We start from the raw sequence: 6284 nt of genomic DNA, 5'->3' as shown, positions 1-6284 counted from the left end.
GGCCCCATCGGCAGGTCTTCGTACACAGATGGGATGGCATTTCTCATCGGCAGGTTTTTCCTCTGAATGTGGGAACCTAGAGACGAAGCAAGAACTAGAAAACCATCCCCTTTAACAATGCCAACGGAGCAATGTTTTGCTGCCTAGTTTGGGGGGGGGGGGGAATGGGACATTTCCTTTTTGGGGTGAATGCAAAGTCCTAAACCAGCATTGCTCTAATGGCACTTGGCACATTCTGGGTGCTGAAACTGAAGAGCCCATACAGACAGGCCAAAAATAAAGCTGCTTCGGGTCACTTTGAAGGCATGCTGTTGAAATGCTGCATGCGTCCCAAGAGGCCAGAAGCTGCGCCAAAGCCATGATCCAGTCCTAAAGACTGGAGCGCAGCTTCTGGACTCTTAAGATGCAAGCGTCAATTAAACAGCATACCTCCAAAGTGACCTGGAGCAGCTTTATTTTGGCCTATCTGTACGGGCTTTGAAAATAATAATAATAATAATAATAATAATAATAATAATAATAGCAACTTTCCCAAGATCTGTCAGTTTGGCAAGGTTGAAATCAGGAGCAAGTTCTGGATTATATTCAGTCAGCCCTCTGAATCCAGGGATTGGTTTTCCACGGATGCAGCCATTCAAGGCTTGAAAATATTCAGAAATACCTGTAAAGCAAGCCAGAATGGCTTGAGCGTTGGACTGCAACCAGAGATCTGGGTTCTAGTCCCTGCTTGATCTTAAAGACCCACTGAGTGACCCTTGAGCAAGAAGTCCCACTCTCTCAGCCTCATTGGGAAGGCAATGGCGAACCTCCTCTGAACCAAGCTTGCCTTGAAAACCCCAGGATAGGGTTGCCTTAGGGTTGCCATAAATCAGAAATGACTTGAAGGCACACAATGACAATGTACTTGTCGGCCTGTTGTTGTTCCCACCTTGATCTATGGGGAGAGGCAGGTAAGTTGTTGTTGTTGTTGCTGCTGTTGTTGTTATTTCTGCTTACAGTATTATTCTCTGCTCATCAAGGAGCGTGGAAATAAAAACCCAGGATTTTAAGACTATTACTCACATAAACAGTACACAAAGGTCGCAATCAAAGCAATCCCAGCCGCCAGGACAAAAACTGCGCCAACAATGGCCTCCGCGGATAGTTCCAAAATGTCTTCTGGAACATTAAGAGAAAAAGCAATGTTCATCTGTGAAATATTCAAGTAAATTTAACCTAATTTATCAAGAAGGAAAAGAAATCCAAATTCAGAAGCAAATTTGGGGACGTTTTCCTCCTTTTTTGGACCAAAAAATCTCACAAACTATTTTCAGCAGTCTATGGCTGCATCAATGCAGTTTGATAGCACTTCAATGCGCTATGCTGCAATGCGATGGGATCCTTGGAACTGTCGTTTGGTGCGATAGTTAGCCTTCTTCGTCAGAGAGATTTGGGGCCGCAACAAACTACAACAACAACTATTATTATTATTATTATTATTATTATTATTATTATTATTATATCCCATCTACTCTGACTAGGACTGACTACATATCCCAGGATTCCATAGGATGAGCCATGAAAGTTAAAGCGGTGCCAGAAACTACATTACTTCTGTCTTTTAAAATTATATTAAGTTATCCAGGAGCTGGACAAGATCCTGACATAGAAAGATCAGTATCCCTGAATATTGTTAATGCACTCATTTCATTTTCATGAGTAGGTCTACATTATTTTTGTTCTACTCAATTTGAAATGGTTTAAAGCAGCGGTTCCCAAACTCTGGCCCTCCAGATGTGTTGGACTTCAACTCCCAGAAGCCCCAGCCTCAGGACTCCTGGGAGTAAAAGTCACAAACATCTGGAAGATGGCAGTTTGGGAGCCAGTGGTTTAAAGTGATTTTGTTGTAAGCCACCCAGCGGTCTTAAAATAAAAAATATTTCACATTTCAATACATAAACAAATAAACATAGAGAGGAATTAGTGCTTGGCTCACCTTCGTCTGTGGTTATTCTCACCAAGGTAGAAGCGCAGTCTGTGAGATTGTTTGCAGGGCTGTGCGCACAGCACATATACGTCCCTTCATTGCCCCAGGATGTTGCATGAATGACCATGTGCCTTTCTGTCACGTTTGCCCATTTGGTGCCATTGAAAAACCAGCAGAAACACAGATCAGGAATGGCGTCGACCATTATGTTGCAGGTGAGAGTCAGGGCTGAACCCAACTGGACCGATAGGTTCCCAGAAGGAGTTATTTCAACAATGCGCCATCCATCTGCCACTGTGAAAAAATGGGAAAAGAAGACAAATCACACCTGAATTCAGGAAGAAAGGTGTCTGTTTGGCATATAGTCGCCTCTCCATTTCTGCAGACTCAGGATCCGTATCCCTAGCCCATTCGCTGGCGTCAAACGGAGGGAGACAAAATAGGGCTTGCACCACCATTTAAGCCAATGAGGCTTGAATAGCCACAATTTTCTGTTTTCGCAGGGGCTGTGTGTTTCCAGAACGGATCCCCCACGAAAACAGAGGAGCAACTGCATATACATCTTTATCTCCATAATAAAAACGTTCATATATATCTCATGCCCTCCAGATGTCCTGATTTGGCAGGGACTTTCCGGATTAATCTTCTGCCTTCTCACTTTCGCGGATGCTTTTACAATGTCTCACTTTCCCTCTTTGGGCTCAATTTATTTCAGTTCCTGCAAATTGAGTTCAAAGCATAAACGTAGTTCGCTCTCCGTTATCACAGCAACGGGGAAAGGAGAGGAGCAGCCGAACCATGCCCTTCCCAGTTGGCTCAGGCAAATGCAAACTGCGGCAGCTTCCCTTTGCTTGTCTTTTCTTCCTCATTCATAACTGCTACCATTTTGACCATACTCTGAGGTTGCTCTCTTCTGTGTAACGGTCATAGATATAATATCATAGGTTGCATCTGCAATGCAGAAATAATGCACTTTGACACCGCTGTAACGGCCATGACTCCATGCTATGGAATCCTGGGATTTGTAGTTTGCTGTGGCACCAGAGGTCTCTGCCAGAGAAGGCTAAATAGCTCACAAAATGCCAAATCCTACAATTCCCTAGCATTCAGCCGTGGCAGTTAAAGTGGTGTCCAAGTGCATTGTTTCTACAGTGCGAATTGGACCCAAATGGGAGGTAAGCAGAGTCTGGGAAAGTGATTTTTTGGACTGTAACTCCCAGAATCCATGCTGGCTGGGAATAGCTGAGAGTTATATAAATAAAATTATTATTTTTTTTAAATATAATTTCCCCAGGATCTGGCAGGAATCAAGGATGCTGCTTTTGGATTCTTGTTGTACATCTGCCGCATGGCATCTCACTCACCAACGCTGTTGTTCTGCGGGACAATCTTTTTCCGGCCACTTGCGAGCTGCTGCGACGGATGTGTGGTGGCCATCTGGTCCATTACTTCTGCGGCCAAAGTCAGTTGGAGGAAGAAGCTGAGGATGGCGCAGGCTGGAAGGATAAAACAGCCACAAATACAAAGATTGGGCAGTGACTCATCTTGACATCCCTCCCCTGCTCACTACAAGGTCTCACCTGCTCTTTGTTGAGTTGTGTACATTGCGCATAATATCCGAATCCTGGCCAAACCTGTGACTTAAATCCCATTGCAAGCATCAACTAGAGCATGTCTAGAGGAGAATAACCAAGGCCTGGGCCTGGAAGGCCTGGAAGCCACCAAGCCCTAAGAGAAGTGGCTTAGGGAGCTGGGTAGGTTTAGCCTGGAGAAGATAAGGTTAAGGGGAGACTAAATAGAGCTCTGCTTAAACATTTGAAGGGATGCCATCTTGCTTTCTGCTGCTCCAGAGACTAGGAGATGGAGCAATGGATGCAAACTACAGGAAAAGAGATTCCATCAAAACATTAGGAAGAACTTTATGATGATAAGATCTCTTTCAGAGAGGAAATATGCTGCTTGGGAGGTTGATGCATGACTGAAAAGGGTTGGATTGGATGGCCCTTGGAGATCTCTCCCAAATCTAGGATCCTATGATGCTATGAACTCATTGAGTCGGTCCCTGAATGGTATGTAAACACTTCCCTAAACACCAATAATAATTCAGTTGGGAAAAGTCCAGCAGTGGAATGGGGATTCTGGAAGTTGCAATCCATTCTTTTAAATAAAATAAAATTTAAAAAATATCCCTAGCAACTTTCTTACCTACAAGAAGAAACTTTGGCCAAGATGTCTTCCTTGTCATAGAGGTTTGATGTTCCCTCATCCTAACTTGGATTAAAAACTGTTGTGATGCCTTAACTCCAAAATCATGGAAGCACCTGAAAGGATCTCTCCCCAAATAGCTTCCTCTTCTCCCAGAGACAGAGAAAAGGTTGGAGAGATCTTGCTTGTTGGGTTATCAGACCGTCATCCAGGACATGGACCAACGATGCTTTCAGGTGTCTCCTCTAACACCTGGATGCTTGGTTTGGTGCCAGAGACAGTGATGTGGGTTGGACCATGGATAGCTATCCGTCCAGAAGCATAGAGAGAAGTTATATTTTGAAGGCTTCACTTTTCAGCTATTCAAAGTCAAAACCAAGCTAATCCCACCCCAACCTGATACCAGATATGCAAAACAAGGAGACAATGGAGTGTTTGTGTGAATCCCATGACAGGTGTGTACAACACACCCCAGGAGATGTGGATTTTCAAAGTGAGAGCACCCTACAAAGGTTGATAGGAGGTCTCTTCTCTTCCAACACAGCTTAGGAGTGGTGGGATAGATGTCTGCCGGCACCTGTTTTTCCGCCGGAGGGAAGCCGCAGCCTCCAAACCACGTCATTTCCTGCTGGTGGAAAAAGAACCCGCAAAAAGTGGGTTCTTTTTGCATCACCATTGTGATGCCAAGAGCGCCAATGGCACACTCATGATGTCACAAGCACGGCACGGCATGCAGACGCTATGCATCCATCATGTAACAATGGTGGCGCCTGTTTACACAGGGCACTGCCATTGTTACAGTGCCACGCTGTACTAGGATTAGGGACTGTATGGTTGCCGCGCGGTCCCTTAACCCTAATACGTCGCCAGCATGACTGAGGATAAAGTATATAAGTCCTTGCTGCTGGTTCCCAAAATCAATCCTTTAGCTTCCCACTTCTCAGCTGTTTTCCAAATGCCCCAATTTCTCTCTCCTCCTCCTTTCCCCCATCGTCCTCAGCTTATTTCCATTGCTGCAAACGGAGTGCAAAGAGAAAAGGCGTTTGCACTCTCAACTCTGCAAAAGGAAGAGAAGAAGAGGAGGAGGCAGGATCTGGCCCTTCCCAGAGACTCAGGCAAAGGCAAACCAGCGCAGCCTCTTTCCTAGTTTGCGTGTTTTTCCTCATTCATCACTTTTAGCATCTCAGCCATACACTGAGGTTGCTTGGCTACATAGACCCCAGAGTCCACCCATGAAATGCTGGAGGGATTATAATATCCTCTATTTATTCTATTTCAATTGCCACAAACATTTCTGAAGGGACACATGCACCTGTCAGCACAACCAAATGTCATGCAAATGTGTGATGCTTGTTTTCCTATTATTATTATTATTATTATTATTATTATTATTGGTATTATTATTATTATTTTCAGGGAGCATTTCCTCTCGTGGGGCAATGGGTCAGGAATCGTTACCATAGCCAGGGAAGCCAAATGTCCACTTTTTGACATGCCACAGCTCCTGTGCTGAGAGCCAGTGTGGCGGACTGCCACTGGGGAGACCAGAGTTCAATACTGTACCCAGCTTTTCCATGAAACCCACTGACTTTGGGTGAGTCGCATGCTCTCTGATTCAGGGAAAGGCAATGCCAAACCTCCTCTGAACAAACATTGCCAAGAAAACCCCATGATATAGGTTCGCCTTAGGATGGCTATACTGTACAACTGGAAGGCAAGTAACAACAAGAAGATGCTCCTGTGCTCCTAACAGCAGCTTCATTTTAGGCTACATGCACCTCTGGGCTGTCCTTGGCCTAATCTGCATTGCAGAAATAATGCAGTTTAACACCACTTTAACGCACATGGCTCCATGCTTTGGAAATCTGGGGTCTGTAGATTTGTTTGGCCAGCAACTTCCACCAGCAAAACTCAACATGGCCAATGGTAAGGGATTGTGGGGGTTGTAGTCCAAAAAATCTGGAGGAGCAAAGATTTACTCTTAGAATAGACGATGGCCAGAAACAGGAGCCTAAGAAGAGAAGCAAAGATACAGGAGAAGGAGGAGAAAGCTTCAGGCAACCAAAGAAACAGGGAAGTGAGGCAAGAACACATTAGATGCTCATGAATGTAC

Source organism: Sceloporus undulatus, chromosome 9, assembly GCF_019175285.1.
Source record: "Sceloporus undulatus isolate JIND9_A2432 ecotype Alabama chromosome 9, SceUnd_v1.1, whole genome shotgun sequence".
In the NCBI taxonomy this organism is placed as follows: Eukaryota; Metazoa; Chordata; class Lepidosauria; order Squamata; family Phrynosomatidae; genus Sceloporus; species Sceloporus undulatus.
The sequence above is the reverse complement of the archived record's forward strand: the minus strand, read 5'-3'. Positions refer to the sequence as shown.